The sequence below is a fragment of the Bison bison genome, unplaced genomic scaffold, assembly GCF_000754665.1.
Source record: "Bison bison bison isolate TAMUID 2011002044 unplaced genomic scaffold, Bison_UMD1.0 scf7180017864383, whole genome shotgun sequence".
NCBI lineage: Eukaryota > Metazoa > Chordata > Mammalia > Artiodactyla > Bovidae > Bison > Bison bison.
In genome coordinates, this window is record NW_011494955.1 from 9108365 (window position 1) to 9126457 (window position 18093).

Consider the following 18093-nt stretch of genomic DNA (forward strand, 5'->3'; position numbering starts at 1 on the left):
AACTGTTTCCCTGATGAGACTTGGGAAACAGTAAGGACGAGGTCTGGAAAGGAATTTCAGCCGGTTTCCGCCCTGCACGTTCTGCCAGCTTTGGGCTGCAGCTCGTCCCCTTCCCCACTGGAGAGTGGGAGTGAGCTGACCAGCTGACCTGTTGATGTGTTGACACTTGGTCATGTGGAGTGGGAAACAGCAATTATCCTTTCATCAGCTTTTTAAAAAACCTGATTTACAGCATTGTTCCATCTCTGCTATATAGCAGAGTGAGTGAGCTTTGCACGTATAGACATTCCTTTTAAAATATTTTTCATGATGGTTCTTTCCAGGAGACTGGATATAGTTCCCTGGACTATACAGTGGGGTTTTGTTCTTTTACCCATGCTAGATGCGATGGTTTACATCTACCAACCCCACATTCCCACTCCAGCCTCCCCCTGTCCCTTGGCGACCGCAAATCTGATCTCTCTGCCTGTGAGTCTGTCTCCGTTTTGTGGATAGGTTCAGTTGTGCCCTACCTTAGATTCCACGATAAGTGGTGTCGTACGGCTTTTGTCTTTCTCTTTCTGACTTACTTCGCCTAGGATAATGCTTAGTTGCATCTGTGTTGCCATCAGCTTCTTTTAAGGTACCTATAACACCTGTGTAATTTGTTTTCCTTTTCATAAATGCCTTCGAACTGCACTGCTGGATGTAGGCACACAGCCCCACTGGTTATGAGCTTATATTGCTCTGTGGCTTGTGACCTGAAGCTGAAATGATAATAACCCTGAAGGGATTATTTCTCACTGTGTGCTGCAGAGAGGGTCCTTACCTACCCTTAGTACCCCTTTCCCTAGTATTCCAGCATCCCGTTCCCTAGGATTCCAGGAGGCCCACAGGGCCACCGTGGTGCCTGATTTCTGGGATGTGAAAAAGCTGCTGTTGAGTAGGGCTTGACTCATTGGAAAAGATTCTGATGCTGGAGGGGGTTGGGGGCAGGAGGAGAAGGGGATGACAGAGGATGAGATGGCTGGATGGCACCACCGACTCAATGGACATGAGTTTGAGTGAACTCCGGGAGTTGGTGATGGACAGGGAGGCCTGGTGTGCTGTGATTCATGGGGTCCAAAGAGTCGGACACTACTGAGCAACTGAACTGACCTAAACTATGCTGGGCAAAAAAACCCATGGTCTCAGAAAGATGGGGATGAAGGAACCCTGGGAGTTCACTGCCCCAGCTCCTCCCCAGAACTTATCACATCTGGAGATGCTGCTGGTATTCTGGGGACAGCAGCTCTTTGCGTTTTCCCCTGCTAGCCCAGGGGAGGTGGGGCCGGCCCCTTGCCCTGGAGAGCAGAGCATTGGAGGTCAGGGAGGCTGGGAGAGGGAGAGAAGGTGCCTGACTCACCATCTGTTCTCTGAGCAACGCTTGAGAGGATTTCTCATAAACTGTACACCGAGATGGAGAAAATGAGCAAACGTTCTCCGTTTTTATTCCTAAAGGTCAACTTCATATCTTAGCCCCTGTTGTGTGTTAATAATATGACCATCATCGAACGCTTACATCGCTCATTAAATCCTCACCACTTGGTGAGGAAATTGCTAGTACCCCCATCTTTACAATCAGAGAAGCAAACCTCAGAAAGAATAGCTTTCCCACCGTGTCCCAGCTGGTGAGAGAAGACGCTAGAATTCGAACCCAGGTCCAGCTGAACATCATTCATTTTGCCACGACGCTCATCTTTCTCTTGGCTTTGCCTCCTCTATTTTTCTCCAACTTGGTGCAGACACTGCGTGCAATATGTTAAGACCTTTCATGGTCTGTATTTTTGCATTTGGGAGGTCATGTAGATTGGTTGTTTAACATTCAGCTTTCTGGGCTCGGAGGTTCATTTCCATCTAGGTTCTGCGTGCTCTGAAACGGAGGAGCCCCTCCCTTTTGAACAGAACACCGGTTTTCACCGGTCTGCAGCATGCCCAGGAGAGCCCTGAAGGAGACTCTCTGGTGGGAGCAGCTTACCCGGGGGCCCTGCTCCTCCTCTTCCAATCCCCTGGTCTCCCTCCCCTTGGTCCCGGCTGCCACTCCCCTCTGCTCCTGAGATCTTAATTCCTTTGTTTCTATCCAGCCCAACTCCTTTCTAGAAACACATCTAAGAAATAAAAACATTTTCAAAAGAGCTTTTGCTCAATGGCAGGGAAAACCAAAAGAAATTAATAACAGTAGAGAAGTATTTTTTTTTAACTGCATGTTGCTGTTTCAAAAACTATGAATTTTACCAGGCACCTAACTCCTCTCAAATAATTCCACCTCAGTCTTTAATGAATGTGAACAGCTCCCTGGCCCTTTGATGGCCTAGAGCTGCCATCTTATTTCCCCAGCACCTGGGACCTGGTTTATTTGTCACCCCCTTTTTTCTGGGATGCAAATCTTTTTCTCTAGATAGGGTCCTTGCAGTCAATTCTAATTTCCAGTCTGAGGTCTAGTGGTGGTTTAAAAATATGTCCAAATATTCTCCTCCATTTAAAAGGTAGAAGAGATTGTCTTCCCCTTGGTTATGGCCTGTGCTTAACAACTCACTGCTTCTTTTTAAAAAATATCTATTTGGCTGCTTCGGGTCTCAGCTGCAGCACTAGGGGTCTTCGTTGGGTCTCTGGTTGTGGCACACAGGCTCAGTAATTTGCAGTGTGTGGGTTTAGTTGCTCCTTGGCATGTGGGATCTTAGTTCTTCAACCACAGATTGAACCTGTGTCCCCTGCATTGCAAGGCAGATTCTTAACCACTGGACCCGGAGGGAAACCCCCCAAAACTCACTTCTAATTAATAGAAAGTTGAGGAAGGGATGATGTCAGACTTTGGAGAGTAAATCATAAAAGGCACTGTGGCTTCTGTGTTGCTCTCCTTTGAAGTACTAGTTCTGGGGAAGCCAAGGGCCATGGCATGAGGATATTGACTCCTGTGGAGAGATTCCCAAAGCAAGAAAATGAAGGCTTCATGCCAGCAGCCGTCTTGGAAATAGATCTTCCAGCCCCAGTCAAGTCTTCAGATGAACACAGCCTCAGTTGCCATCTTGACTGCAAACTCCTGAGGGATCTTGAGCCAGAACAGCCCAACTAAGCTGCTCCTCAACTCTTGACTCACAGAAACTAAAAGATAATAAATGTTTATTTATTTATATCATTAAGTGTTGAAAGTAGCTTGTTATGTAACAGCAGATCATCAGTAAGTTTACACCTAATTTTCAAGTGGTATTTGGGACAATGATTGTTATATACAGTTTTCACATCTTTACTTTCAGTTGCTTCTCCTTATGGTTAGGAACTTAACTAGCTGGGCAAATTATTTAAACTAAGCTTCAGCTTCCTCCTCTCTAAAATGGGGATAATAACAGGTTCTACCTTAGTGAGGGTATCCTGGTTCCATAGTAGGGCACTCAATGAGTAACTTCTAGTATAATTAATATATTCTCAACTAATATAATTCATGGTCCTTCTTGCTTTCTAACAGTCCATTCTTTTTTCTTAAGGCCACAACTTCTCACCTCCTTGAGAAACCTGGTCAGAAACTTCCTGTAACATGAACATGGGTCTCTTTGTGCTTTTTCCATATTGTACTCTGATAGATTGTGTATAGATCTCTCCAGTTGACAATCATGAGGGTAGGAGGAACCTCCTGTCTTTGTTTCCATGGTGCCTGAAAGTAAAAGTTGTTCAGTTGTGTCCGACTCTTTGTGACCCCATGGGCTATACAGTCCATGGAATTCTCCAGGCCAGAATACTGGAGTGGGTTGCCTTTCCCTTCTCCAGGGAATCTTCCCAATCCAGGGATTGAACTGGGGTCTCCTGGGTTCCATGGTGCCTAATGCCAAATAAATGAGTAGATAAGTTATACGGCTTCTTCTGCTATGTTTGCACATAAGCTGTTATTGGCACTTGATGTCATTAAAGTGATTAACTCTTATCTCCAGCCACAGGGTACATATGAAAAAACAAAAGCAAATTGGAGAATACATTGTTCATTTTGCTTCTGTCTTCCCAGCCCAAGAAGCCTATGATTTTAGTGCCAGTTTGTTGTGGATAGACAGTAGTTCTTGCTTCCATATCTTTTTAGCATACCGGGGTCATTAGAAACAGGGGGAATGTTGCTGTGAGAACCCCTTCACAGTAGATGAAATATGATTGATTATTTGAGGCACTTTAAATTTGAAACTGTGACTCAGATTATTTATTGCAGCACAGGTTTTCAGAAAGAGGGCATTAAACATTGTTCTCTAATGTGGAAAGACAGCATAGAACAGAGAAAGTGAATGGGGTTGTTTCTGACCTAGGTCCAAATCCAGGTTCAAGAATTTATGAGCAGTATAGCCCACTCAGTATAACCAGGCTTCCATGAATCTTCTTGCCCCATATTCCCTCTCTTTGGGGTCTGCTTATTCACTAGACACTTAACCGGTATTTACCGTGTCAGAGGCTTCCCTCATAGCTCAGTTGGTAAAGAATCTGCTTGCAATGCAGGAGGCCCTGGGTTGGGAAGATCCACTGGAGAAGGGATAGGCTACCCGCACCAGTATTCTTGGGCTTCCCTAGTGGCTCAGCTGGTAAAGAAATCTGCCTGCAATGCGGGATACCTGGGTTTGATCCCTGAGTTGGGAAGATCCCCTGGAGAAGGGAAAGGCTACCCACTCCAGTATTCTGTCTGGAGAATTCCATGGACTCAGTCCATGGAGTCTCAAAGAGTCAGACGCAACCGAGTGACTTTCACTTCACCTCACTTTACCGTGTTTCAGACAATGCTGGGCACAGGGGCTACACCAGCAGACAAGACTCCAGCCCCTCCCCTTACTGATTCCCCGAGGACTGACAAGTTGTGGTCTGCACATGGGGTGAATGGGTACCAGGCAGCTCCCCATGGTGGCATCACTGGGTTAAATTTCTCTCAGTACAGATTCTCGGTAAGCTGCAGCCCCTGGTGATGATATCTTTCTAGGTGGTGGGTTTGGATGCTATGGAGCCGTCCATTATGCTGTTTACTTTCAGTTTTGCTTTACTAAGGAAAATCTGGGACTTGTTATTCTGCTGTTAAAATGTTAATTAGTTATACTTGAGACTGTAAACACGTAAGCCCAAATTAGTAATTTTAATACCTCTTTGCTGAAGCCAACTGGGAGGGAGAGCCAGATTTGGTGGAATACGAGCCCAATGCTTTATAATCAAAAGCAAAGTGATGCCCAGTGGAATTTAACCAAAGAGGAGAGACTGTCACCGTGATGAATACACAAACCAGTCAGGAGTGTCCTAGAAATTGGAAAAAGACAACTTATTCATGTGGCTCAGTGTCTTTCTTGGTACTCCTTAACAAAATTCATCTATTCAATCCATCTAGTCTGTCCATTCCATCCATCCATCCATCCGTCCATCCATCCAATCCATCCATCTATCCATTCATCCATCCTTCCAACATCAAGTGCCTGCTGTATATCAGAAGTCAAAGACAGTTTTCTTTCTCAAGAAATCTGTGATCTAATTATTTAATAGAGATAGAAAATTGACAGTTTCAACATGGTATTATATATTTTTAAAAATATTAATACCCAGTATTAGTAAAAGAAAAAGGAGATGACTGTATTTAAATACCGATACTGGGAGTGTTAATCGAGGCACTTGTTCTGGAGAGCAATTCATTAATACTTCGAAATGCTCTAATTTGTATTTGCATTTGTCAAGCAGTTATAGGAATCTGTCTGGAGCATATAATAATGGAAACATGTGGATATGAAAGAATGTTTATTATTGTTTTTTATGATAGCTAGAAAAAGGGAAACAAATGGAATGTACAGTAGTAGGGGATTAGTTAGTGACATTAGTTTGGAGACTCAGTGAAATGCAATGCAGTCTTGAAACAATATGTTTTGGAAGAAAGTTTAATGCCACATTGTTAAATGAGAATCGGTTCAAACAGTTCATTCGCTCAGTCGTGTCCGACTCTGTGACCCCATGAATCCCAGTATGCCAGGCCTCCCTGTCCATCACCAACTCCCGGAATTCACTCAAACTCACGTCCATCGAGTCGGTGATGCCATCCAACCATCTCATCCTCTGTTGTCCCCTTTTCCTCCTGCCTCCAATCCCTTCCAGCATCAGAGTCTTTTCCAATGAGTCAACTCTTTGCATGAGGTGGCCAAAGTACTGGAGTTTCAGCTTTAGCATCATTCCTTCCAAAGAAATCCCAGGGCTGGGTCTCCTTCAGAATGGACTGGTTGGATCTCCTTGCAGTCCAAGGGACTCTCAAGGAGTCTTCTCCAACACCACAGTTCAAAAGCATCAATTCTTCGGCGCTCAGCCTTCTTCACAGTCCAACTCTCACATCCATACATGACCACTGGAAAAACCATAGCCTTGACTAGATGGACCTTTGTTGGCAGAGTAATGTCTCTGCTTTTCAATATGCTATCTAGGTTGGTCATAACTTTCCTTCCAAGGAGTAAGCGTCTTTTAATTTCATGGCTGCAGTCACCATCTGTAGTGATTTTGGAGCCCCCCAAAATAAAGTCTGACACTGTTTCCACTGTTTCCCCATCTATTTTCCATGAAGTGATGGGACCAGATGCCATGATCTTCCTTTTCTGAATGTTGAGTTTTAAGCCAACTTTTTCACTCTCTTCTTTCACTTTCATCAAGAGGCTTCTTAGTTCCTCTTCACTTTCCGCCATAAGGGTGGTATCATCTGCATATCTGAGGTTCTTGATATTTCTCCCGGCAATCTTGATTCCAGCCTGTGCTTCTTCCAGCCCAGCGGTTCTCATGATGTACTCTGCATAGAAGTTAAATAAGCAGGGTGACAATATACAGCGTTGACGTACTCCTTTTCCTATTTTAAACCAGTCTGTTGTTCCATGTCCAGTTCTAACTGTTGCCTCCTGACCTGCATATAGGTTTCTCAAGAGGCAGGTCAGGTGGTCTGGTATTCCCATCTCTTTCAGAATTTTCCACAGTTTATTGTGATCCACACAGTCAAAAGCTTTGGCATAGTCAATAAAGCAGAAATAGATATTTTTCTGAAACTCTCTTGCTTTTTCCATGATCCAGCGGATGTTGGCAATTCGATCTCTGGTTCCTCTGCCTTTTCTAAAACAAGCTTGAACATCTGGAAGTTCACGGTTCACGTATTGCTGAAGCCTGGCTTGGAGAATTTTGAGCATTACTTTACTAGCATGTGAGATGAGTGCAATTGTGCGGTAGTTTGAGCATTCTTTGGCATTGCCTTTTTTGGGATTGGAATGAAAACTGACCTTTTCCAGTCCTGTAGCCACTGCTGAGTTTTCCAAATTTGCTGGCATATTGAGTGGAGCACTTTGACAGCATCATCTTTCAGGATTTGAAATAGCTCCGCTGGAATTCCATCACCTCCACTAGCTTTGTTCGTAGTGATGCTTCCTAAGGCCCACTTGACTTCACATTCCAGGATATCTGGCTCCAGGTGAGTGATCATACCATTGTGATTATCTTGGTCGTGAAGATCTTTTTTGTACAGTTCTTCTGTGTATTCTTGCCACCTCTTCTTAGTATTTTCTGCTTCTGTTAGGTCCATACCATTTCTGTCTTTTATCGAGGCCATCTTTGCATGACATGTTCCCTTGGTATCTCTAATTTTGTTGAAGAGATCTCTAGTCATTCCCATTCTGTTGTTTTCCTCTATTTCTTTGCATTGATCGCTGAGGAAGGCTTTCTTATCTCTTCTTGCTATTCTTTGGAACTCTCAAAATCATAATAGTATACCAGTTTTGTATACTAAATATATGCATAAAAGCTCTGTTGACAGTGGCTGAATTAATCTTCAAATTTTTGTTCTTTTTCTACAATGAACGTGAATTACCTTGATAGTTATGAAAAACCATTAACAATAGGTGTGATGAAAGTGCAGCTCCGCTACGGGGCTTGGCCAAGTGCTCTGGGGCACTGAGGTGAGAACTCAGAAGCAGAGCTCAGCTGAAATGAAGCAGTTCTGTCTCTCATGCTTGTGCGTGTTCATTAATTCATTCAGTACACACCCACGTTTACACGTGTGAGTCAGGCAGTAAGACCAGAGAGGGCGGCAGAAGCCAGCTTATAAAGAGCTTCACAGACCATTCTGGGACTTGGATTTATTCTGAATGAGGTGGACAATGTTGGAAGGTTTTGAACTGAGGAGCAGTGTGCTCTGATCGCTTCAGCTGCTCTGAGCCACTGTAGGCAGATGTGGGGAGAAGGCGGCCCATTGAATGTTTGGAGAGCTAGAGTCCTGGGCATTGCCGAGTATGTGTCCACTTAAGCGGTGGCTTGGTACCATCAGGAAGGTGGCTGTGAGCCCCTGTGTCCTGCCAGCTTTCACCGGCAGCCCCAGCCCTCCTTCTCCATCATGCTCTGAGTCCTGGGAGATGAACTGTGAACCAGCTACCAGGCTCCCTCATCCTCTGGTTTCCCCATTGGTTTCAGCCAGCGGGGAGGCCAGTGAGAGTGGTCGGGAGAGAAGATTCATAGTAAAGTAAGTTTTCCCAGCTTCCTCCCTCTTAAGTCCCCTCTGGCTCCTGAGTCCACCTTGACCACAGGTTTCAGCTCTGGTGAAGGAGAGTCTCCATATTCCTCCCTCCTGGGACTTCAGCAGTTCCTTCCTTCTCTCTATCGAGCCTTGGGTGGTGACTGTCCCTATGGTCATGAGTTTTGGCCCCATACCCTACCCACACCTTTGTAAACAATCCTTTTAGTAATCTTACTTCAGATTATATAGTCTGAATTTGCCATCTGTCTGCTTCAGCAACACTTGTCTGATAATCCACCTCTTCCTAGTGGGATTGGGAATGTTCTGACTCAGCAGGGCACCAGGGGCTGGTCCACATGAACCCACAGCCTGGAGTGGCCTGCTGGTTAGAGGGACTTCCCAGAATAGGTGTTGGTTATTGCGGTTCCCGGTGAGGTCTGGGAAAGCTGATGCCCTCGAGGTCATGTCTGTAAATTGTTGTCAGGGTCCCTGTCTGCCCCAGGGATTTCCCCAGGCCTTGGGCGGGAGAGTTCCTTCTATCCTTTCCCATCTATTCCCATCCTCAACACACACTAGATTCAGAAGGACATTAACCTTCACCTGTACTTTGGAACCAATGAACATGTCAACAGAAGGTGGTAGGGTGGTAGCACCGTTAAGGGCTTGGACTGCAGAGTTAACTAGACCTGGGTTCACATCCTGCCTCTGTTGCTGGGAAACCTTGAAAGAGTTACTTCATCTCTTTAGTCTCTCTCTTTTGTGTATTTGAAATTTTTACAATAAAGAGTTTGAAGTTCATGCATCAATAAAAATTTGGGGGAAGATGAGCCCCCAGAAAATCTCTCCTAAGTCTTCTTCTTGAGAAGCAAACAAATGCATAATAAACCCTCCTTTCTTTGTGCTGTTCACTATTCAACTGCTCACAGTTGTTAAGATTACTTTCAGAGGCTGTTTTGAAGTCATCTGTCAGCAAGGAGTGGGGAAGTGTTTTGCTAGGAAAGCAGCAGAGGGTGTTTTTCTTAATGACTTGTAAATTATATTCTGCTCTGCACTTTCTAAAATAATGTCTTCTAAGGAAATAAGCTTACTGGATGGCATAGTTTGCTTTTAAATTGGGTTGCAGACTTAACAAATCTAGGAAAGTGGTACAGATGAGCCTATTTGCAAAGTAGAAATAGAGACACAGACAGAGAGAACAAACATATGGACGCCAAGGGGCAAAAGGGGAGTGGGATGACTTGGGGATTGGGATTGACGTGGATACAGTACCGTGTATAAAATGGGCTTCCCAGGTAGCACGGTAGTAAAGAATCTGCCTGCTGACGGAGGAGACGTGAGCTTGATCCCTGGGCTGGGAAGATCCCCTGGAGTAGGAAATGGCAATTTGCCCCAGTATTCTTGCCTGAAAAATTCCATGGACAGAGGAGCCTGGTGGACTACAGTCCTTGAGGTAGCAAAGAGGCAGATATGACTGAGCAACTGAGCACACGCATGTATAAAATAAATAACTAATGAGAACCTGTTCTGTAGCACAGGGAACTCAGTGCTCCGTGGTGACAAAGAGGGATCTGTGTCTATGTATGGCTGATTCATTTTGCTGTGCAGCAGATATTAACACAACATTGTAGAGCAACTAAACTCCAATTTTAAAAAAAAGAACACTCATTTGGGAATTTATATGAGTTGAGGGGAAGATCGATTGTGTTAAGCTACTAAGATTGGGGAGTTATCTGTTATAGCAACTGGTGTCAATTTACACAAACACACTTTCACTTTTTCCCCTAGAATTTTCCTGAAGATGATTTTAAACATCAAATATAAAAGCACGAAAATAAAAGGAAAAAGGAAAACAACATTAGAGTCTCACCAAAACAGTGTCTTTTCAGGGAAGGGAAGGGTAAAGTGGAAGAAAGAGTGAGTGTGAGTGTTAGTCACTCAATGGTGTCTGACTTGTTGCGACCGCATGGACTGTAACCTCTCAGGCTCCTCTGTCCATGGAATTTCCCAGGTAAGAATACTGGAGTGTGTTGCCATGCCCTCCTCCAGGGGATCTTCCCGACCCAGGGATCGAACCCGCAACTCTTATGTCTCCTGCATTGGCAGGTGGGTTCTTTACAACTAGCGCCACCTGGGAAGCCCCCTCTGCCCTCTAGGAGTTGGTATTTTAATGGGAACACTGTTCCCTACAGCTTTACATGTCGGCTGCTTCTGGTGAGACAGAGAAGCCCTTTCATCTGTCACTTAAATTCACTAAGCTTTAATGCTATTGGTGATACAATTTTACTCATACCTGCATGGTACTTCTTCAGATTACATGCTGAAGGAGAGCTGTGATGGGCAGGCTAATGAGAAGACAGACTTTCTCTGTTCTATTCAGTATCTCCCACTACCTACCCCAAAGGTATTAGGACTAATAGGGAAGAAGCAGCTCATTGCCTTTGAATTTCTTCTGCTTTTCCTCAGACCACAGGGCCTCACCTGATGAAGGAGTAATGGGTAATATGACAGCCACAGAGTGAAAGAAGCTTCAGGAATAAGAGATCACGTGGAAGCAACCTTTTTTCCCTGGGACAATTCACCTTGCAACAGGAAGCAGCTAGAAATTGGACCTAATATGATAAGAGGGGAGAGGGCAGGGAGGCAGCGGGTAGGAATACTGAGAGATGCCAATTTATTTGGATAAATTGTGTTAAAGGCCACTTAACTTTCATCCAGCATGCCAAGGATACACTATTTATTCATGAGAGTTTTGGTCTGTTTTTCCACTCCAGTCTTGAAGTGGAGATATGTGAGCCCTGCTTGGCAGAGTGCCCTGCTTACACAGCACTGTCCCTGTAACCTCACCCTAGTTTCCAGGGAGTCTGGGGCTGGACGTGAAGCAATCCAGAGCAGTTTTCTTGCATTACATGCACCTTCCCAGAGTCTTCCAAGTAAATGGATGGTCAGTTTGAGCAATAATAACTTGTGTGTTTTTTTATACTGCAAGTTTTGAGTGTGATATCTTTGAATTCAGTTTAGATCAGAATCTATCGCCACTCCATTATTTGAAAAAGATCCTTAGCCCACCCCTACAAATGAAATGTGTCTTCCAAGATGTGGGAAAGAGACATGAAAGAAGAAATAAATATTAATGATGGTATACATTTGAGATTTCCCAGTTCTTAAGAAATTCAGGCCTGACCTTAACGTATTTGGGTATTATCCAGAAAAGCTGTTTCTAACAGAGCAAAATAAAAGAATACCCAAGGCTGAAAACAAACTTTGGATTATATGTGGAGAGGGAAATTCTAATGCCATGACAGAAATGGGCCTTGGAAAATCTACCTTCCATGCAAGAGTGACACAGACCATATGTAGCGCAGAAACTTGGGTGTTGTCTAATTTGGAAGAGAAGCTTCAGGTGTAACATGCTAGCTCTCTGCAGATATATAATGGGCTCCCATGGGGAAGAAGGGTTGAATTTTTTTCTGTCTGTGAGGCAAAGGGTTGAACTGCTATATTAATGTGTAAACTCATTAAATGAGGCAGAGAGATGGGTTTCTCTTTAGTAAAAGGAGACATTTCTGGGGAGCGGTGTAAGAATGGAAGAGATCTTTGCAGAGAGAGGTAGAAAGGTTCTGATCACTCGACAGAGGCTGGAAAACTCTTCCTCTACTTGCTGCATTCCAGCCGCGCTTCTTTTTTCCAGTTCCCCAGAGGAGCCAAGCTCTTGTCTACACTATGGTTACCTCTGCCTAGAATGCCCCACGCATTCTCCCCCGCCCGTCCCGACACTTTCAGCCTGCTAAATCTTGCTCTTCCTATAGGCTCAACCTAATTGTTACATTCACATAGGGTTTTCCTGAACCCCTTGTTTAGAGTCTTACTAATAAAACTATACCATGACACCTTGTTCTTTTCTCTTTATGCATGCCTGCTAAATTGCTTCAGTTCTGTGCAACTCTTTGCGACCCTGTGAACTGTAGCTTGCCAGGCTCCTCTGTCCATGGGATTCTCCAGGCAAGAATACTGGAGTGGGTTGCCGTGTCTTCCTTCAGGGAATCTTCCCGACCCAGGGATCGAACCCTTGTGTCTTATATCTCCTTCATTGGCAGGTGGGTTCTTTACCACTAGTGCCACCTGGGAAGCCCTTTTTTGTTTATAGCACTTAACAAATAAAGGCATGTTTGTGTGTGTGTGTATACAACCTTATCACAGGCATATCATATTTTGATATATCTTACACGTATCTACATATATTTATATAAAACAGCACAAATATACTTTTTTTGAGTTTTTTTTTCATTTTTTGACTGCACTGTGTGGCACGTGGGATATTAATTCCCTGACCACAGATCAAACCTATGCCCCCTGTAGCGGAAGCATGGAGTCTTAACCACTGGACCAGCCGGGAAGTCCCCACAAATACACTTTGTGTTGCCGTTTGTTTAATGTAGGTTTCACTACTGAAAGGTGAGCTTTTTTGTGAAACGTACCACGTTTGTTTTGTTCATTCTATTGTGTACCTTGCTTGGAACGTAGTAGGTGCTCAGGAAGTGTGTTGAATGAATGAATGAGATTCAGCCACCAAAGTGTCTTGATTAGTATGCCTCTTGAGTAGGACATGAACCACTAGAGATGATTTTAGATGGAGCCTGGATCTAGCACTAAATAATATTGCATCACCTTGTGTGAAAGTAATTTCTTTTCAATTTAATTTCAACCCTCTGATCTTGTCAAAGAGAAAGCTTTTTTAATGATAGTCTTTAATAACGGCTCTAACACTTGCCAATCTCCCTTGGCAGTGCAGAGAGAGACCAGGCAATAGTATCTAGCTGGAATTTAATAACATGTTTTGTTTTTATTGCATTCATTTGTGGTTGCTTTTATTTGTGGCAAGTGATATTGATTTTTCCTTTATGGACATGATCTATAGTTTTCTTTTAAAAGAAAACTAAAAATGTGAGTTTATTTAATCAAAAATATTAACTGTACTGAAATAATGTACAGTAATGATATAATATCTTTAACATCTAAAACTTTGGTTCTTGGAGGATCTGAAACTTTGGAACAATCTAGGTCACTGATTCCTATTAGTCTATCCCCAAACCAGCTCAGGTCCATGACCGAGGAAATGCAACGAAGTCAGTTTCATAAAGCTAAATTTAATCATTGTCATTCTGGTAGCATGTTCCTTTGTGATACTAAAGAATCCTTTTCCAAAAGAGATGGTGATTTTAAAAAGTCCCAAAATTGGTAAAATAGAGTACTGGCAGCTCCATGTTGTTCCTTCCCTTTTAATTATGTAGGATGATCGTGTGGGGGAGAGAGTTGCACCTGCCTTGGAATCCGAAAGTCTGGGCCCTCCTGAAGTTAGAGGACCTCTGTAGTCCCTTCCAGTGTGGAGAGTGGATTAACAGTTGCAGGTACAGTCTTGTGTGCCCTCTGTGTGAATAACCACTGAGTGTGTGTGTGTCACGCTCACAGTGGGCCCTTGCTCCCCATCCTCCCTGTTAAAAGGATTTGTCTGTTTTCCATTCATTTCAAGCAAGGATTCCAAGTAACATATTTATTAATAGGATGTGTAAATAATTTATAGAAATGAGGGGTGTAATGGGAGAGAGAGATGGTTGGAAGTGGGGTGGGGTGTCCTTGTAGCATCCTCTTCCATTGGAGAGAGGACAGGGTGGAATGGGGTGAACTGGCAGGATGGATGTTCTGAGGGCAGCAGCCTTCCTGTTTCCTGAGCTGGGGTGATGGGAGTCGGGCACGGAAGACAGCAGAGGTTGGCAGGGAGAGGGAGGCGGTTACCTGTGGCCTGTCGCACACACGAGTCCTGTGCCACCAGGAGGCCCTGTTGCCCAGAGAGCAGCCTGGGGAAAGGCTGTCCCGTCATGGAGCTGTTGTAACTGCTGCCTTTTCCTGCCATCTGTGGCTGTGCGGAATTGGCTTTGCTTACAGAACCCGAACCCTGAGGCTAAGATACTGATATTCCTGTTAGAAATTCAGCAGAGATATTAAGACTGAAGAGATTATAGCCTTACTGATTGAGTCCATTTTGACGACCCCCTGATTAAAAACAGCCAAAGAACCAGGTCCTTAGAATGATTTAAACTGGGTGTAGCCCATGGCACTGTTTTGGCTTTGCATGTGAAGCTGCTGACCTCGGTGACATTCTTACTGTGGTTGGTATCATCTCTCACCACCTGAGCTGGTTATATCCGTGGTGTATATGTGTGTTTGTATGTGTGTGAAGAGTGTGCTCACACATATCCAAGTCAGTGGCTATTTAGATCTGAGCCATATATTCAGAGGTTCACACTTTCAACTTGGCAAATACTCAGTGGATACTTACGGCACCCCTGTCAAACATCATGGTGGCGGGGGGTGCTCCATGAGCGCTAAGTGTGCATGTCGGCTGGTTCATACAACTCACGTTTGCAACAGTATCGTCTAAGTTAGGATGAAGCAAGTACTGCTAGAAAGAGACCAACACAGTATTCCAAGACCACAGAGCAAGAAACATTTACTTCTTGGGGGATAAATTAAACAAGGCTTTACTGATATTTGATACTGGCCTCAAGAAGATGGCGTGGGGTGGACAGGCAACGGTAAAGACATGCCATCCTGTGATAAGAAAAGAGTGAATGAAGGTATAAAGGAGAACATTTTGTTTGGGGATGGTGCTTTCTGAAGGAAACTCCCAGATGATCACACAGCACAGGGTAGTGGTAGTAAGGACTGTTTTTACGCCTTCTGTTCAGACAGTGCCAAACAGCTGTGGCAATAGATGGTGCAGAAGGAAGCGTGGGAATGCCATCAGCAATGGGAAAAAGTCAAGTGGTGATGTGGATTGACATCTTATAGAATATAGACCTAACTTATAGTCAATAGTTGTTTCATTGCTAAGTTATGTCTGATTCTTTGCAACCCCATGAACTGTAGCCCTCCAGGCTCCTCTGTTAATGGGATTTTCCAGGCAAGAGTACTGGAGTGGGTTGCCATTTTCTTTTTCAGCTTACAGTCATCAGGTAATAGATGTTTTTGTGAAGACGGGTCCAGTAGACATGTATTTTGCTTTACATATTGATAGTTGGGAGGGATGCATTTAAGAACATGTGGAGTATTTGACAGATGACCAAATTAATAATATTACATCCAGCAGAGTATGATTTTCTTTATACTTAAACCACAGTCAATGGAACTGTATTTTTCTTCGGAAAAGTCAGAATTCTTTTAACACAGCTTGCTTAAAGAGAGCTTCCTACTTTAAAGTATGCTGTCCATCACAATAGGTGATTTTTTTTTTCCCCTCCAGAACAATCCAAATGTTACACTCCTGAATAGAAAATGACTTGAAGCCAGTGAGTAGAGCTTCAGCCCTGCTGCTTACTGGTGATGAGTCTGCATTAACCTGAGTGGCCCTTCTAAGTATTTGCCAGCAGGTGGTGACAGTGCAGTCTGTGCAGTTTGTTTCCTTTTATTTATTTATTACTTAGAAAACACATACTGCCTGTTCATTACAGGAAAAATTAGAAAGCACCTTGGAGAAGGGTGGGCAGGAGTCTCAGTGTCCCACAATTTGTAGGTAATCACTGCTGCATTTCCGGCATACGACAGCCTTGGTTGCACGGTGACCAAAGTCAGTTCAGTAGTTCACAATTAATAAGGCCATGCTTGGTAGGTATCAGTAGCCTCCAATGATTACAGATCCCTGGAGGTGAGGACCATGGCGAGGCCCGTGGCAAAGACCATTGCCACAGCTTCCCAAAGAGGTAGAAGGGTAAATCAAAAACCGTTCTCTGGACCAAATCCTGTTACAGGGACAACCGTGCATCACCAGATGGGCACACAGCCACGCTGGGAACTGCCGGTGAGCCCCCAGCTCCCGGCCTTCCAGGCCCTAAGTGGAGCGCCTTGAATGGAAGCACGTGGGGCGAGCAGTTGTAGCACCGCAGCTGTGGGATTCAGCTGGCCTCACAGGCTGCTCACACCACAGAACCCACCTCCACACGAGCTGGAGGGCCAGAGGCAGCTGGGCTCGCCTGATTCTCACAGCTGGACCGTGGCAGAGTTGCTGGTATAACATTTCAGGCTGAGCCATATATTTGCAACACGTGTCTTTTTATCAGTAACAATCATTTCCAATATCCATTATGGTTATTAACAAATGCTCTGATATTAATCAGAGAATAAAAGTAATTGAAGCCTTATAATAGACATGTCAACATGTGATTTGTTGTTCTGGTCATTACTAGGTCATGTCTGACTGTTTGCGACCCCATGGACTGTAGCCTGCTGAGCTCCTCCGTCCATGGGTTTCCCAGGCAAGAATACTGGAGTGGGTTGCCATTTCCTTCTCCAGGGGATCTTCCTGACCCAGGATCAAACCCGTGTCTCCTGCATGGGCAGGCAGATTCTTTACCACTGAGCCATCTGGGAAGCCCCAACATATAATTATGTCTTTAAGATGCTAAATAAGCGCTTACTTGTAGGATATAAATTAAAACTCACACATCTGTATATCACAGTTTATGCTAGCATATTTTGAAGAGAATTGTACTTTTTCAATTTATAGTTTAGGATGTATGTGTGTATAAATTGCTTAACACTTTTTAATTTATATTCTGTATATGTGTGTCTGTATTGCTTAACAGAAGTGAAATTTCATGCTATATATGGTGTTATAACCTGCCTCTGTCATTACTAGCATGTTATGAATCTACTTATGAATCAATATGCCTCTGCATTATCAGTGCTAATGACTGTGTAGTATTCCATTTTATAACATAAGTTACAGCTCACTACTAATGGAAATTTGTGATTTTTACAACTTTTTACTATTATAGGTTATCACTACAAAGATTATCTTTGTCCATCTTTCTTTGTATACTTGTTTATTTTATTAGAATATGTCCCTAGAAATGAAATAGCTGAATCATAGCATATGCACATTAAAAGATGTTTTGAACAAAATTTCAAGTTATTCTTTGAAAGGAAGTATACTCTCACCGGGCCCAGCTTTCTTTTTTAAATAATTGTATGTATTTATTTATTTTTGGCAGTGCTGGGTCTTTGTTCTGCGGGGGCTGCAGTTCACCTGCAGTGCTCCGGCTTCTCACTGCGGTAGTATCTCTCGTTGCAGAGCAGAGACTCTAGGGCACAGGCTCAGTAGTTGTGGTGCTCAGTCTTAGTTGCTCCTAGGCGTGTGGAGTCTTCCCGAATCAGGGATCAAACCTGTGTCTCCTGCACTGGCAGGCAGATTCTTTACCACTCAGCCACCAGGACAGCCCAGCACCAGCTTTCTTAAATACTCTCTCACATTGGAAGAATGTTTTTAAAAAATTTGCCCATCTGATAGGTCAGAAATGGTTACTCATTAGTCTTGTTAGCAAGACTTTAAAAAATGTTTGCTATTTCATTTTCCCTTTTATTATTGTTCCAAATATGGGCAGTGTAGGACGATTAACCCTCATATATTTACTCTCCCTATCAATTGCCAGATGCCTTAAAATTACTTATTTTTTGGATTGGGAAACATACAGTCAACTTAAAGCGTTTTAAACCATCACCTTTTCGTAATTGAAGCCCCTGTTTAAAAGTGGGGCAGGGTTTCAACTGTGGTA

At 43.7% G+C, this 18093-nt stretch overlaps 1 protein-coding gene across 11 annotated transcripts in view; it reads left to right on the plus strand.

Moving 5' to 3' along the window:
* The window catches only part of TMCC3 (transmembrane and coiled-coil domain family 3), a 288551-nt gene that overhangs the window by 88222 nt on the left and 182236 nt on the right, over positions 1-18093 (plus strand). For 3 of the 11 annotated variants that reach the window (XM_010858017.1, XM_010858014.1, XM_010858018.1), the window contains one exon: positions 13777-13893. The exons of the other annotated variants lie outside the window; for them this stretch is intronic. The gene's annotated coding sequence lies outside the window, so the exon portion shown is untranslated. The remainder of the gene's footprint in view (positions 1-13776; positions 13894-18093) is intronic. 11 annotated transcript variants of the gene reach the window in all.